Source organism: Phyllobates terribilis, unplaced genomic scaffold (assembly GCF_046119375.1).
Source record: "Phyllobates terribilis strain yellow unplaced genomic scaffold, ASM4611937v1 Scaffold_4__5_contigs__length_816908805, whole genome shotgun sequence".
NCBI lineage: Eukaryota > Metazoa > Chordata > Amphibia > Anura > Dendrobatidae > Phyllobates > Phyllobates terribilis.
In genome coordinates, this window is record NW_027362764.1 from 678,349,771 (window position 1) to 678,367,039 (window position 17,269).

Below are 17,269 nucleotides of genomic sequence, written 5' to 3' on the forward strand. Positions count from 1 at the left end.
TCACAGCTCCCAAATCTCCAGCTGCCCGTCTGAGTATGAGGTAGAACAGATGGTTGAGTCTGCAGAGCTGTTTACTCATACTATAGCCTGAGAATCAGAGGTCGACTCCAGCGCTTCTGTGAATCCAGACGAGGAAATGATCTGCACTGATGCCCAGAATCTTTATGAGTCGGATCCAGGACCAGACGCAGAAGGTTCTGACCATAATGTAGACCCTCATTCCCAAACTGTAACTCCTGTTGGTGGAGACAATGAGGAAGACGATGATAAAACTCAAATACCTGATTGGAGCGACAACTTTAGTTTATTGTCAGGGCAGGAACAGGTTGGCTCTGAGGACGACGGGTGTGATAACGCACAGGGTGATGATGATGAGGTCGGAGATCCCACTTACTGTCAACCCACAGTCAGCTAAGAGATGAGGTCAGCAGAGGAGGTGGAGGAAGATGCTAGTGACGACGAGGTCAGGTTGCGCCTTCCTGGACAGAGACGTAGTACTGGAAGCACGTCAACAACTGCATCCTCAAACACAACTCTGCCTCTCACCACAAGTCGTGGTGGCTCTTCAGGTCGCATGGGTGCTAATCCTTGCATAGCCTGGGCATTTTTTCAGATCGATAAAGATGACCCAACTCGTGTTATCTGTAACATTTGTCAGCAAAAGCTAAGTAGAGGCCAAAAAATACATAGTTTGAGTACTTCATGCATGAACCGGCACATGGACATGAAGCATAAGTTGCAGTGGGAAGCTCAGTGTGCTACAATGCGGCCTAGCCGGCCGGGCCAACCACCGTCTGCCATATCTTGTGCATCCGCGGCCTCTTCATCCTCTGTGACTGGGGGGACAGCAGTCACACCTGTTTTGGGGCGCAGACCTGCCACCTCTTTACCCGCAACAGCCAGCGTGATTGGCAGGTCATCATTTTCTTTGGAGGTGGTAACACCAGCTGGTGTTGAGCGCTGTCCGACATCGATAGCACCACCTTTGGATCAAGGCAACCTAACATGTCCACCTGCATCTTCCTCACAGACCGGCAGTTTGCCGGGGACACCCTTATCAACCCCGTCTAAGCAAAATAGCCAGCCCTCGGTCCCTCAGATGTGGACAAGTAAAAGACCATTTCCTCCTAGCCATGAGAATGCTAAGAGGTTGAATTTCACCCTCTGCAAGATCTTGGCTACAGAAATGCTGCCTTTCCGCCTGGTGGACACAGAGGATTTTCGAGACCTTATGTCCGTCGCAGTGCCCCAGTACCAGATGCCCAGTCGGCACTACTTCTCAAAGAAAGGTGTGCCTGAGCTCCACCAGCATGTCGCACATAACATCACCGCTTCTTTGAGAAACTCTGTGTGTGACAGGGTGCATTTCACCACAGACACTTGGACGAGTAGGCATGGACAGGGGCATTACATGTCGCTGACTGGGCACTGGGTAACTATGGTGACAGCAGGACAAGGGGCTGCTGTCCAAGTCTTGCCGTCCCCACGAGTTGTGCGTCAATCCTCTTTATGTCAAAGTTCCTCCACTGCTTCTGCCTCCTCAACCTCCTCTCGGTCTTCCACCTGCACCCAAAGCCTGTCTGGTCATGCCACAAGCTTTCTAACTGCGCAGAAGGGATCCTGCACACCTCCTTACTATGCTGGCAGTAGGGCTCAACGTCATCAGGCGGTTTTTACATTGAAATGTCTGGGAAATGTGAGTCACACAGCTGAGGAGTTGTGGTCAGCTCTGGAGAACCAATTTCATGAATGGTTGTCTCCACTGGACCTGAAACCAGGGAAGGCCGTGTGCGACAATGCTGCAAACCTGGGTGCGGCCCTTCGCCGGGGCAATGTCACACACGTGCCTTGTATGGCTCACGTGTTGAACCTGGTTGTCCAGCAATTTTTAGCCCACTATCCCAGACTAGATGGCCTTCTGCAGAGGGCACGGTCGCTGTGTGCTCACTTCCGCCGTTCGCATCCCGCAGCTCAGCGACTTACATCTCTACAGAAGTCGTTGGGCCTGCCACTTCACCGGCTAAAATGCGATGTGCCTACCCGGTGGAATTCAACTCTGCACATGTTGCAGCGACTGTGGCAGCACCGACAAGCCCTGGTGCAATACGTTCTGACGTATAGCCTGGGCCAACGAGATTCAGAGGTGGGGCAAATCACGCTGGAGGAGTGGTCTCAGATCAGGGACCTATGCACCCTTCTGCACAGTTTTGAAATGGCGACGAAGATGTTTAGTGCTGACGATGCCATTATCAGCATGACTATTCCGGTGATTTACATGCTGGAGCACATGTTAAACAGAATTCGGAGTCAGGTGGTGGCACAAGAGGAGGTGGAGGAAGTAGAGGAGGAGGAGTTGTATGCGGAAGGGCTAACATCTGCAAGGTCCAGACGGTCGGCAGCACCAAGGCGGCAGGCATGTGAGGGTGGGGGAGATGGTTTTACCAGGGCGCATGGTAGCAGCCAAACTAGTGAGGAAGGTGTAGGAGCCCAGGAAGAAGTGGAGGACGAACTGATGGAAGACTCATCAGATGAGGGAGACCTTGATCACATTTCTGTTGTGCGAGGTTGGGGGGAGAGGACAGAGGAAGGAAGCATGATTGTTACCTCGCCACCAACACAACAGGGACTTGGTGCTCCTGGATGCGCAACACACATGAGTGCCTTCTTGCTGCACTACCTGCAACATGACCCTCGAATTGTGAGAATTAGAAATAATCCTGACTACTGGGTTGCCACACTGTTAGATCCCCGGTACAAAAGTAAATTTGCCAAAATTATTCCTGCCATAGAAAGGGATGCACGCATGCAGGAGTATCAGCAGAGACTGTTGCAGAATCTTACATGTGCTTTTCCACAAAATACCAGTGGTGCACGTAGTGAATCTCACAGTTCCAACTTGCCAACCGTGGGACCGTCAAGTGTTCAGCACTCAAACCGTAACAGAACCACAGTATCTGCTGGTAACATCAATTTTGCGGAATCATTTCACCACTTTTTTAGCCCATCCTTTGCAATTCCACAGGAGACAAGAAGTCTGACACATAGTCAACGCCTAGAGACGATGGTACAGGAGTATCTCCAAGTAAACATTGAAGCCACGACTGTGTCACTGGACCCTTGCTCATTTTGGGCTTCCAATCTGGATAAATGGCCGGAGCTAGCCACTTACGCCTTGGAGATCTTGTCATGCCCCGCAGCCAGCGTTCTGTCTGAACGTGTGTTCAGCGCTGCTGGTGGTGTGCTGACAGGTAAGCGCACGCGGCTCTCCACTGATAATGTAGACAGACTCACGTTCATAAAGATGAACAAATCATGGATCCGAAACGACTTTTCTACCCCTGTGTCATCCTGGGGAGAGTAAAAGCTTGATGATTGGTTAAAATCACCCTACCAACCGTTTTAAGCTTTCAAATTACTAATCATGTTTATCTGTATCTTGACTGGAAAATAATTTGGGCTTTGTAGCAGTGTGCAGCACTGATCCTATTAGGCCATCTATACTAAAGCTTCACCAGATTTAAAATTAAAAATAATTTTTAGCTGCATCTAGCCCGGAAAATAATTTTGGGGCTCCGAGATGCGCAAGGCACATAAGTGCCTTCTTGCTGCACTACCTGCAGCATGACCCTCATATTGTCAGAATTCGAAGTAATCATGACTACTGGGTTGCCACACTCTTAGATCCCCCAAACTTTTCGATCAACCTTTTCATTTTAATAAAGACCAAAAAAATGGTCATTTTTGAAATTATAAGCATTAGCAGGTTGTTAGAAACTGAAATCAAACAGTTTTCAACTCAAAACTTTATTCAAGGTGATGTTACATTTTCACATAGGACCCCTTGTTCGAAAGGAGCTTCTGAACTCTCTCGTCGATTGAATTTGTCAGGTTTTGGATGGTTTCTGCTTCAATTGTTTTGAATGAGGACAGAATACCCTCCCAGAGCTGTTGCTTAGATGTGAACTGCCTCCCGCCATCATAGACACTCCTTTTAATGATGCTCCAAAGGTTCTGAATGGGGTACAGGTCAGGGGAGCATGGGGGTCACACCATAAGTTTGTCCCCTTTTATGCCCATATCAGCCAGAGATGCAGATGTTTTATGTGCAGCATGAGATGGTGCATTATCATGCAGAAAAATGATCTTGCTGTGAAATACACGGTTCTTCTTCTTGAACCATGGCAGGAAGTGCTGTTTGAGAAAATCCACATACATTATGGAGTTCATCTTTAGCGCCTTCAGGGATCCTAAAGGGGCCGACAATCTCTCTCCCCATGATTCCAGCCCAAAACATTACTCCACCTCCTCCTTGTTGGCGCTGTAGCCGTGTTTGCGTGGGGTGTCCATCAACCAGCCATCCTCCACTCCATCCATCTGGACCATCGAGCGCTGCACGGCACTCATCCGTGAACAAAACAGTTTTGAAATCAGTCTTCATGTAATGTTTGGCCCACTGGAGCCGTTTCTGCTTGTGTGAAGTGGATAGAGGAGGTCGACAGGATGGCGCATGCACAGCTGCAAACCTTTGAAGGACCCTGCATCTTGTTGTTCGGGGGACGTTGGAGGCACAAGCAGCTTCAAAAACTTGTCTGCTGCTATGACAAGGCTTTTTTGCCGCTGCTCTTTCAACCTGACGTAATTGCCTGTAGGAAAGAGTCCTCAATTTTCCCTTATCAGCACGCACACGTGTGTACTGTGAATCAGCTACATACTTCTTGATTGCCAAGACACTTCATCCTGATCATCGCACAATGTTGATTGTAGTCATGCCTTGACCTAAACACTCCACAATTTGTTGCTTCTCAGCAGCCGACACATCCTTTTTCTTTCCCATTTTGGCAGAAAATGTAGGCTGCTTAATAATGTGAGAGAGCCTTCTTAAGTAGTCTTGCCTTTCATTGGACACACCTGCCAAACTAATTAGCACAGGTGTCTGCAATTGCTTACAGTGATATAAAGAGCCCTGACACACATCACCATCAATGAGTTTAACTGACAAACAAACAAATTCTTCCCTTATCACTCCTAAACACTTTTTGCATAATAATTTGGAACGCAGTGTACATGTGCTTTTCCACAAAACACCAGTGGTTCACGTAGTGAATCTTACAGTTCTAACTTGCCAACCATGGTCTGTATGGAGTTGTTCAATAAAGGGCCCAAAATTAAGATAACATAGATGGGAGAGGTCTCTATGAATAGGAATTCCTAAGTATTTGATACTCTGTGAGGGCCAGGCAAATGGAAAGTTGGACTGGATGGAATCCTATATGGATTTGGGGAGGGAGACATCGAGGGCCTCAGACTTCGCTGCATTGATTTTAAAATTTTACCATGTAACAAAGTGATCTATTTCAGCCATAACAGCATGGATGGATATATGTGATTGAGTGATATATACTAGGACATCATCAGCAAATAGAGAGCACTTGTACTCGGTGCCTCCTACCTCAATCCACCTAATATTGGGGTTATGGCGAATTGATGAGAGCAGGTGCTCCATCACTAGGATGTATAAGAGAGGGGACAGAGGACATCACTGCCTTGTCCCATTGGTGATTGTGAAAGGTGATGAAAATGTTCTGACGCACCCCCTGGGCCTTGGGACACCCGGAGCCGGACCCTTTTTGGTGGATGCTGGTGGTTGTAGTCTTCGTGGCGGTGACCCGGTTCCGTGGCTCAGGGCGGTCAAACCAGTGGCGGAACTATTTATGTGGTTTTGATGTTTAAATGTCCGACTACGCCACCCGTGGATTGCGGTCAGAGTGAACCGCCGCTACAGGGCAGACCGATGAGGCTGGTGTTGTGGGTGCAGCAGAGCGTAGCATAACTCCCCACGGGAGGAGTATAGCCTCAGGGCAGTGTATGCGGAGGATGGGGGTGATGGTGCAGGGCAGCAGCAGTAACGACACGGAGTCAGTGATGCAGTTCAGGGCCTTTACTCACAGTTCTTATTATCCAGACCACGTCTGCAGGTAACAGCTGCCCACGTCGTACTGTGCTCACCAGGTGAGGGGCTCAGACAACTCCCAGATAACTTTGGAGCACTTCACAGGACCCCCTTTGTGTGTCCTTTGTCTGGCCTTTCTTACCAACACTTCTGTCCGGCTGCCTCGGGCCTCCTCTTGGTAAACTTGGCGCCAGTTTCCCTGACCCTATGTGGTGCCTTCCTAGCGGGTGTAGCGAGGGGCTGCGCCACATAAAATGTCAGAGCCTCCGGTTTCTAGCTGAGGGTCGTTTCCTGCCTCCACTAGTTCGGGGACCGGTCTCCCCCTTTGGCCTGACCCCTCCACGCAGGTGGATTCGGGCGTGCGGTGGCGACTCGCCCGTCCGCACCCCTGGGATCCCTTCATTCCTCGTTCCTGGAGCCTTCTCCGCTCCTCTTCCTTCCTTCTCCCTCTTCCAGGCCTGGGCCTCTGTTACTAGGCCCGCCTCCGGAGCAGAGCTCATGCAGAGCTCCTGCTCCCTGCCACTTCTGCTCAGACTTCTCTGCACTGAACTAAGATGGTGCCCACCTTTTATACTCCCTTCTCAATGCACCCAGGAACTGCTTCCTCCCTGCTCCTGCACTACAGCATTCCCCTTCCTCAGTGTTCCCTCCCCCCACTCCAGCCAGGGACAGGGACTGTCGTGCCCATCTCAGGGGCATATTGGTCGCCCTGCCCCACGGCAATGTGGTGTAATGCATGCAGGTGTCGGGTCCTGATCCACACTCCATCCTTACCTGAGAGTGAGATATCACACCTCTGGGTGAGGTGCAATACGTCTGTAGCAACCGAGCCCTCAGGGTGCTACAGTTCCATTATCTTCAGCCTAGGTGACGTATTGCGATACAGGGCCGTGATTTTGGCTATAAAAGGGTCCCCTAGACCCCTACCCCAAGCTTTTTAAGAGAATCATATATGGCGTGCCAGGAGACTCTATGGAATGCTTTCTCAGCATCCAACGAGAGTATCTAATTACAAATTTTTAACTGCATCTAGACCAGGAAATACTTTGTGCCTAGTAGCAGTGTCTGCTAGTCAGCGGATTATCCCGGCTGTTAAGCAAGCTGCACCACCTGTAGTTTAGACACTTAATTTTTTCAAAGGAAATGCTTCGGGACCATGGGATACTTAGTGAAGAGCATCAGGAGGCACCCCAAGGCATAGGGGCTGGGACTGGCAGTAGGATGCCTTGCGGCGGACAGCCGAGCTCGATCCTTATAAAAGCTTTTTAACTGCAGCAGCTTTAGTGGACGCTACTGGAGCTGGAATTACCGCGGCTGCTGGCATGAGACTTGCCCTCCAATAGATCCTTGTAAATGGATTTAAAGTGTATTCATTCAAATTAGAGAGACAATTTAAATTAAAAAGCTTAGAGCTGCCTCCACCACAGGGGGGCTCGCTTGACCCACCAGCGGACAGGCACCAGTATTGGGAGAGGGGGGCTGGCCGTCAGGGTTCACCGCGGCTCTGGCACAAACCCGGGGACACGGAGGTGGCACGGGCAGGAGCGGACTGGCCGTGTCGACTTCTCACTTTTTGGATTTTAGAAGGGCATGACATGCCTATATCTGTGTCTCCCCCTCCTTTTACTCCTCCACCTCTTTTATTTTCGCATGACTATATGTACTTGTCACTTTTCCATGTGTTAGTTATGTCTTCTGAGCAGTTTGTCAGCTTTTGGACACCTTTGAAGGAGTTTTCTATGTGTTTCTATGTGTTTTTGTTTGCCTGCCATTGGTTTTAACGGTGTTCGAAGGTGTTCGACGAACAGTTCGGCGAACACACGGGTGTTCGACGAACCGAACCGAACTCGAACACTACGGGGGTGGCTCAACACTACCGGTAACCCCAAGCAGAAGACCTTTGCAGGCAACATGACCCTCCCCCCTGAAGAGCAGCTCAAAGTCACTGGCAACCATTTCACCCTCTTCCTTCATTCACCCCTGGACGTATTGCTCCGCCCCCAAGTTTCAGGTCCAACTTGCTCTTTCTGTCACATTACCGCGATGAAGGGTTTAGCATGCAGGAGACCCTGCGCCGAGCCATTTTTGAAGACACCTGATGCGGCGGGTGAATCACTGCTAAACAAACCACACCTGTAGGGACGGCACAGCCTTTGCATGGACCCTTCGGAGCCCGCCCCGTCACGGCCAGATTGCTCACCACCAAGCGATCCTGAGAAAGGCTGGCTGGGCGATGGATCGAGCAGCGTCTACTGGCCATGCCACCTTGGATATGCCTGATCTTGTCTGATCTCGGAAGCAAAGCAGGGCTGGGCTCGAACAGTACATTGATGGGATACCTCCTGGGAACACCGGGTGCTGTAGACCATTTTGATGACGTTTTGCCCTACTGCCCAGCTCGGCTAGCATGGAACGGCGCCTTGCCGGACACCGACCTTAAGTAACTTAGATGATGGAAGCCCCAAGGCCTCTGAGCCAGTTGGCAGCAAAGTACGCTACCCCGCCGCCTTCACGCAGGCCTGACAACGAGCTCCTTGCCACGGCTAGGAGTGCTTATTGACTCCGCAGCTCGCCGTGTGGAAATGATGGCGTTAAAAGCACCCGGGGACGTGAAGGGGCCAGGCTTTCAGCAGGTGCCCAGGGAAGGTTTTGGATGCCGGCCACCTAGCGAGGGCCAGCAGAGTAACATGTTTCTCTGCAAAGAAGATTGTGTAACCAAGCCAGACGGCTGACAAAGAGCTAACCTCAGTGCAAGGAAGGCAAGGAAGGTGCGGAAGGAATTGGGGAGGGGGGGGTGATTCCTGCTAGGGCCCTGAAATCATAAAACAGGCAGGAGAGTCTGACGCATGGTGACGGAGAGGTTGTAGGGGCAGATAGGGGGTGTGGTCACGTGCGAGCACGTGTGCATGCTGGCTTGTGTGTGAGAGTGCGCTTCCTAGGTGTGGCGTGCTGCAGATAGTCAAAGTGATTGTTCCCTTTCATTAAAAGTTAATCCCCGGCTGCAGGCTATTAGAAAGCAACTAACCGCGCTCTACTCACCCTACCCAGGTCTACCGGTGAGTCTCGCCTCTGCTCCCGGCCTGTGGCATTGGCCGTGAAGCTGACGTTCCGTCGACAGCGCTGCAGCCGATCAGTGAGCTCAGCGGCTCTGAGTGGGGCATTGTGTCTACAAGACCTTTTAAGGAAGCCAGCAAAAAAATTGAAGAGAAGGGAAAGCACAAAAGGACCTGGTCTTGCTGAGCACTGGAAAGGGCAGCCGGCAGCCAGACATCAAAGTAGAAAAGCAGCAAGTGAGAAGCTGGTCTTTGCCTATGGCCACACTACCCTGGATACGCCTGATCTTGTCTGATTTTGGAAACTAAGCAGGGATGGGCCTGGTTAGTACTTGGATGGAAGACCGCCTGGGAATACCAGGTGCTGTAGGCTTTTGCTTTTTCCTTCCTTCCACCAGCAGGGGGCACTCTCTTCTATGACTTTTTTCCATTCCCTTTCACAAGTGCACACATTCATTCTCTTTTCTTTTATTCATTTGCTTTCTCTCTTGCGCTATTTCATCTCTGCAAAATACCAGCATCCTTCTGATCACCGTGGGCCTCCAGCATTGTTGCTTCTTTACTTTTTATACTAGGCTCCTTTTCACCAGGTCCAGCGTCTCCCGCGTGGCTGGAGGCAACCACCAGTAACCCTAAGCAGAAGACCTTTGCAGGCAACATGACCCTCCCCCCTGAAGAGCAGCTCAAAGTCACTGGCAACCATCTCACCCTCCTCCTTCATTCACCCCTGGACGTCTCGCTCCGCCCCCAAGTTACGGGTCCAGCTTGCTCTTTCTGTCACATTACCGCGATGAAGGGTTTAGCCTTCAGCAGCAAGTGAGAGGCATGTCTCCGTCTACAGACACACCACCCTGAACACGCCCGATCTCATCTGATCTCGGAAGCTAAGCAGGGTTGGGCCTGGTTAGTACTTGGGTGGGAGACTGTAAAATAATACTCTTCCTGTATTATTTTTTTCTTCTGAGGACTTCTCAAAGTATCAATATCACGATATTCTTATAAAAAAATGTATCTGTTTATTCTTGGATTGTCCATTAAAAAGAATCAGATTGCAGCAGGTACATACAATAATTAGTTATAAAGTAATTGTCCATTTGTCCATAATTTGCTTAATTGTTGAGATTCACCCATCTTTCCTTGGATCCTGGCTGGTAAATCATGTTTTTGTCCAGCATGTGTCCAGGCCTACATGTCATCTGCTTCTCAGCATGAAGATTCTGTGTCTTGTGGGGTGGGCAGAGCAAGAGAGCCCCCCCTTTCTGTACCATGGGCTTTTATAGCCAGTCGTATGGACACCTGTTCTACATATGGTAGTGAACCAAAAATACACACACAAATAGCGCATGTCAACTAGACACGATGGCTGAGGCATAGAACTCAGAAAAATGATTATCGATTAACATTACAAATGAATTTCCATAATTAACCATTTAACATTTCCCCCTTTTTTGAGAATAAAAGGACTTTAACTGAAATTTCTCAAAAGAAGATACATTCATCAATCATTTTTTCTTTCCTTCTTCCTTGGCAATATCATTAAATTTCCATATTAATAATAATAGTAATAATAGTATCAATATCGGATTATTGTTATATAATGATGTGAATTCATGTTATGGTAAGCCGTGACTAATATTCATTTAATATGTATAATTATACTTCCCTATATCTAAATTGAAGCAATCGCGGGTTCAATCGTCATCATCTGATGTCATCGGGTCGTCGTCTCGTCTTCTTCTTGGTTCTTTTATAACAGTCTTTAGATGAAAACTCCTTTGAAATAAATTACAGCATGTAGATATTGTACAGTCCATAATTGTGTTCATTATTGTTCAGTCCATAAACTGTACTCTTTATTAGAAAGATCATGTGTGTCAGTTGATAAGAAAACAAAGTCCATGGATGAAATGTAGCTTTAATATCTGTGCAGTGTCACCTGGACTTACGTTGGATCGTCTTTGGAAACTTCCGTGTGTCCGCACTGGTCTCGTGTCACTTTTGGAACAGATGTGACGTCTTTGGTCAGTAAAGCAAGGGTTAACTTGCCACTTTCCTGCTTTATATAGCACCATAACCAGTACTCAGTCCTTTATATACAGGACACATATGCCAGGTATTACCTGTTCACCAGCTTTCATTGAAGCGTTGCAGGTGATAAGAAACCACTGGAACGTGATGAAACTTAAACACAACACAGTACATATAGGATCATCGTCCTCTGCCGTCCTGGTGATCAGTGGTGTGAATTGTATTGTATGTAATGGACACAGTCTATTATAACACTCAGCATTCACACCTGTTACCTTCTGAGACGTCCGGATATCAGTTGCTTTTTCTTGTAACTTTTGAGAATCTCTTTGATTTATAAAAATTAAAAGTCTTTATTAAGATAGAATTCATAATTGCGATGTCTTGATTGAAGTCTTCATTCCCTAATCTGATAACAAATCTGGCAGTTTTTCCTAACCTATAATATCACAGCGTACCATAGCAATCAGTAATATCCATCTAATTATTATCAAAATATTAAAATAAATTATGTTTGGAATAATAAACAATAATAGATAATAATTCATTATCAATCAAGTTCTCCATATGATAGAACATTTTTATGTCATAGGTGTAATTACCTTTTCCAACCCATAGGTGTCAGTGTATTTTTAAAAAACAAGTTTTTATATCTTTATTAAACCAATAATATCAAAGAATGTATACTCCTGAACCAAAATGAATAAATATATGAATGTATGAATGAATGAATGAATGAATAAATGAATGAATGAATTGTTGTGTTTACTCAGAAAATGTAAACATTTTTTTCCTTAGCAATATATATTTAATGAAGCAATACTCTTGTATTAGACATTACTTTATTAAATATTAATGTGTTTTCTCAATTGAGATATTGAACTCAAATAAAATCAAATGAGAATTAAAAAATGAAAAAATAGAAAAATAAGAAGTATAAAGTAAGAATAAAATTTTAAAAATGAAAAATAAAATTAAGAGTAAAAATAATAATAAAAATAAAAATAAGGCCTTTAAATTTTAATGACAAATGCAGAGTAATTATATTCTCCATAAAAAATACCCTTATATCTCCATTATCTGGATGATTTCATATTTGTCATAACCTTGTACCACCAAAAAATATTAAATAATGCAACTTTGCATGTGATACCCTTCTTAATTATACCATAGTACCTTATTATTATTTCTTCTTTATTAAAATGTGTGGAAAATAAGTAATGATCAAAAGTGATTATGTTATCAGGATCAAAAACACATTTTCCCCCTTAATACCAAAAATATTATTTTATAAAATTTATGTATATATCAGAACCAAATTAAAAATAATTATTCTTCTAGAAATATTGTGCATAAATTTCATATCGATGAGTAGCATAGATTTGACTAAAGAGAGGTGTGTACCTATTTAGGTAACCATTAAAAATAATATTATAGTTATTCAAGAATATTATCATGTGGAAAATTATTCTAAATATAAATTTGCTTTGTAAACCATTTTGATGTGTGGTTGCCCTTATCCACTATTAGTTAAATCAAGAAATAATAATTATTAAAAAAATATAGAAATATATATATGTAGATACAGTAATACCTAATTATGTATTATAATTTCCTCAGAATTAAATATATTTTTGTACCTTCACATAACGAAACATTTTTTTTTCAAACATACAAACATACGAGGCCTCTGTCACATCAATCACACTTAGCAGCTGCTGATTTACTCATCTGTCACCTTCACTCTGACATTCACAGATCTGTTCAACTCAAACATTCCACATATGAAGTTTTATATATGTATATATATATTTAACCCAAAATTGTTGTATCCCAATTTATTAATGCGCATTGCCATATCAATTGAATATCTTTATATTTCTTTGAATATTCCCCAAGTACATATTATATAATATGAGAGTAAGTCACTGGAATTTCAGACACTTGAAAAAACTCTTGTCTTAGATTCTTTTATCACTGGCTGCCCGGTCTTAACTTACATCAGTTGAAAATATAATGAATGGGATCCTATACTATTAGCTCAAAGTTCAAAGGCCGCAGCTGTCACACATCATGCTGTAAAGCTACTTTAATTTGCACGAACACTTCATGCACAGAAAATATTAGCAACACAAAAGAATTAATAAGTATTACATATATATTATAGTTCAACTAGATATATTGTTATTATTTTAAAATGTTATACACATAAAATCATGCAATTTTTTCTCTTCCTGTGTGAATAAAGAAATAAATCCATTTTAGAGTTCTTTGATCAAATCCTGCTTTGGAATGAAAACTCTAAGGAAATATAAGAAAATAAAATTAAATATCAAATTCATACAGAAACAGAATTATTTAAATATCTTATACATATATTGGTTGGTTCTAATGTAATTCAAAATATTGCTACTTAAATTTATATATATGAAGTTATAATTTATTAATTAATATATATATATATTTTATAAACGTATATATAAATACAATTATATGCAATCTCTACTTAGACAAGTGTATATATATATATATATATATATATATATATATATATATATATGAACTATTAGAAACTATGTAACTACAATTTTACTGTATAAGATTATAAATAAATATTGAGACATCGTATAACATTTTGATACAACATTATAATTGCAGTTTTTCCTTAGCCACTCCCTAAACCAACTCTTCTGTCTCTCTCAAATATCCCCAGGAATGCCCTATTTAGGAAAGACATTTTTCTATCCTTCAAAACCTCAGAGAACTGCCTGTTCCTCTGTCCACATTGCATGACGTCACTGTGAGTTGGTCGTCTCACCTGTCTCTGTCCATCAGTTTCAGCCATTTTCCTTTTTAGAGAATCACAGTTCTGACTGAGAATTAACTCATTCTGTGGAGAGATGGATCTTTGCACTGGCTGATATGGCTTATAACATATATGAAATCTTCTGCGTATTTGATAGAGTTCACTATGGGGATGACTCAGTCTAGGAGAGTTTGATATTGGCTTTTGGTAAGATTTTACCTTTCCTGGTTTTATAAATTTAGCTTGACTTATTTTCTTTTCACGATTCTCATGTTTTCTAACAAAATCCAGCATCTGCGCACATTCAAATAATGAATTTTTTTGTGATGCCATAACTTGGGAAACTGAATTTAGGAATTTGAATTTTTGTACAAAAGTTGTTATCATATGTTGTACTTTTCCATTTTTGATGAGAGCTTTGTACAACCGTTCAAATATGGACATGAATGTATATGTACATTCCTTCCTACCAATCCTTAGTTTCTGCAGATCTTCTATGTTGGGAAAATCCTTTGTGACACAATAAATCAAATATCTTAATCTGTCCGAATCATTTTCCCATCCATTAGGAGAGTCATTTTCACAGGGCATTAAATGTAAACGTCTGGACAATGTCACAGGAATCCATATTTTAAATAATTGATTCCTCTCCTCATTGGATATATCAAACTTATCAGAGAAGCTCTCAAATGTCTCTGAATTTCTACAGGCATGGATTTTGACATCATGTTTTGGCATGATTTTGTATAATTTCAGCAAATTTTTCCTCATTTTAATTTGGAGTTGAGCCTGGGTAATTCCAGAATTCTCTGATATTTTTAGTGGCTCTTGTACGTCCGTTCCTCCTACGTCACTCACGTCTCCTCCCACATCACCTAGTATGTCGGTTTCTCGTATGTCAGTCATGTCTCCTCCCATGTCAGGTTTCTGTATGTCCGTCTCTTGGTCAGACCCAAGGTCACCTTCAGTTACAGACACGTGTCTTACTTCTTGTTCATTTTCCACATTACAGTCAGAATCAGTATCACCGTCTGACACTTCTACACTATTTTCCTGCTTAGAAATCTCTAACACAAGACTATATAAAAAATCTACCAAATGTAGAATATTTCTCAATTTCTGTTTGTCTCTATTTACCAATTTAGAAGTTAACTGTAAATTCTGCAATTCACATTCTTTGTATAAACTGAGCCACAAAACTTCTATGTCATCTCCTACATTAACTTTGAAATTAATATTACTTTGTTTAGCAAAAGAAGAAATTATATCCATATTTTGCTTACCTTAAGATTCCTTGGCTTCTCTTTATCAGCACGTCCTGTCTTCAGTTCGTCTGATTCTTTTCCTGTGTGATTCTGTTCCTTTTTAGTACCTCCGCTTCCTGTCTTTCCTCAGTCTGTAGGTCCTTTCTGCTTCTCGTGACAAACTAGTGAATTTACTGACATGTGAACAACAGCTGTTCAGCTCGTCAGGACTCCCCCCTTGTTCACGGAAGAAATTCACTTACTTAATTTAAAAAACAAAAAAACAGGACTGGCTGGCTCACCATTGTAAAATAATACTCTTCCAGAATTATTTTTTTCTACTGAGGACTTCTCAAAGTATCAATATCATGATATTCTTATAAAAAATGTATCTATTTATTCTTGGATTGTCCATTAAAAAGAATCAGATTGCAGCAGGTACATACAATAATTAGTTATAAAGTAATTGTCCATTTGTCCATAATTAGCTTAATTGTTGAGATTCACCCATCTTTCCTTGGATTCTGGCTGGTAAATCATGTCTTTGTCCAGCATGTGTCCAGGCCTACATGTCATCTGCTTCTCAGCATGAAGATTCTGTGTCTTGTGGGGTGGGCAGAGCAAGAGAGCCCCCCCTTTCTGTACCATGGGCTTTTATAGCCAGTCGTATGGACAACCTGTTCTACATATGGTAGTGAACCAAAAATACACACACAAATAGCGCATGTCAACTAGACACGATGGCTGAGGCATAGAACTCAGAAAAATGATTATCGATTAACATTCCAAATGAATTTCCATAATTAACCATTTAACAGAGACCGCCTGGGAATGCCAGGTGCTGTAGGCTTTTGCTTTTTCCTTCCTTCCACCAGCAGGGGGCACTCTCTTCTATGCCTTTTTTCCATTCCCTTTCACAAGTGCACACATTCATTCTCTTTTCTTTTTTTCATTTGCTTTCTCTCTTGCGCTATTTCATCTCTGCAAAATACCAGCATCCTTCTGATCACCGTGGGCCTCCAGCATTGTTGCTTATTTACTTTTAATACAAGGCTCCTTTTCTCCAGGACCAGCGTCTCCCGGGTGGCTGGAGGCAACCACCGGTAACCCCAAGCAGAAGACCTTTGCAGGCAACACGACCCTCCCCCCTGAAGAGCAGCTCAAAGTCACTGGCAACCATCTCACCCTCTTCCTTCATTCACCCCTGGACGTCTCGCTCAGCCCCCAAGTTACGGGTCCAGCTTGCTCTTTCTGTCACATTACCGCGATGAAGGGTTTAGCCTGCAGGAGACCCTGCGCCGAGACATTTTTGAAGGCACCTGATGCGGCGGGTGAATCACTGCTAAACTAACCACACCTGTAGGGACGGCACAGCCTTTGCATGGACCCTTCGGAGCCCGCCCCGTCACGGCCAGATTGCTCGCCACCAAGCGATCCTGAGAAAGGCTGGCCGGGCGATGGATCGAGCAGCGTCTACTTGCTTTACCACCTTGGATACGCCCAATCTCGTCTGATCTCGGAAGCAAAGCAGGGCTGGGCTCGAACAGTACTTGGATGGGAGACCTCCTGGGAGCATCGGGTGCTGTAGACCATTTTGATGACTTTTTGCCCTACTGCCCAGCTCGGCTAGCATGGAACGGCGCCTTGCCGGACACCGACCTTAAGTAACTTAGATGATGGAAGCCCCAAGGCCTCTGAGCCAGTTGGCAGCTAAGTACGCTACCCCGCCGCCTTCACGCAGGTCTGACACCGAGCTCCTTGCCACGGCTAAGAGTGCTTATTGACTCCGCAGCTCGCCGTGTGGAAATGATGGCGTTAAAAGCACCCGGGGCCGTGAAGGGGCCAGGCTTTCAGCAGGTGCCCAGGGAAGGTTTTGGATGCCGGCCGGCTAGCGAGGGCCAGCAGAAGTAAGATGTTTCTCTGCAAAGAAGCTTGTGTAACCAAGCCAGACGGCTGACAAAGAGCTAACCTCAGTGCAAGGAAGGCAAGGAAGGTGCGGAAGGAATTGGGGAGGGGGGGGTGATTCCTGCTAGGGCCCTGAAATCATAAAACAGGCAGGAGAGTCTGACGCATGGTGACGGAGAGAATGTAGGGGCAGATAGGGGGTGTTGTCACGTGCGAGCACGTGTGCATGCTGGCTTGTGTGTGAGAGTGCGCTTCCTAGGTGTGGCGCGCTGCAGACAGTCAA

General features: G+C 44.5%; 3 pseudogenes; all 3 read left to right on the forward strand.

The window, feature by feature from the left end:
* The first annotated feature begins 8,197 nt into the window (after positions 1-8,197).
* Positions 8,198-8,317, forward strand: LOC141269796 (5S ribosomal RNA; annotated as a pseudogene).
* Positions 8,318-9,257: 940 nt separating this feature from the next.
* On the forward strand, positions 9,258-9,376 carry LOC141268680 (5S ribosomal RNA; annotated as a pseudogene).
* A 7,176-nt stretch (positions 9,377-16,552) lies between these two features.
* LOC141269234 (5S ribosomal RNA) lies at positions 16,553-16,672 on the forward strand (annotated as a pseudogene).
* The last annotated feature ends 597 nt before the right edge of the window (positions 16,673-17,269 follow it).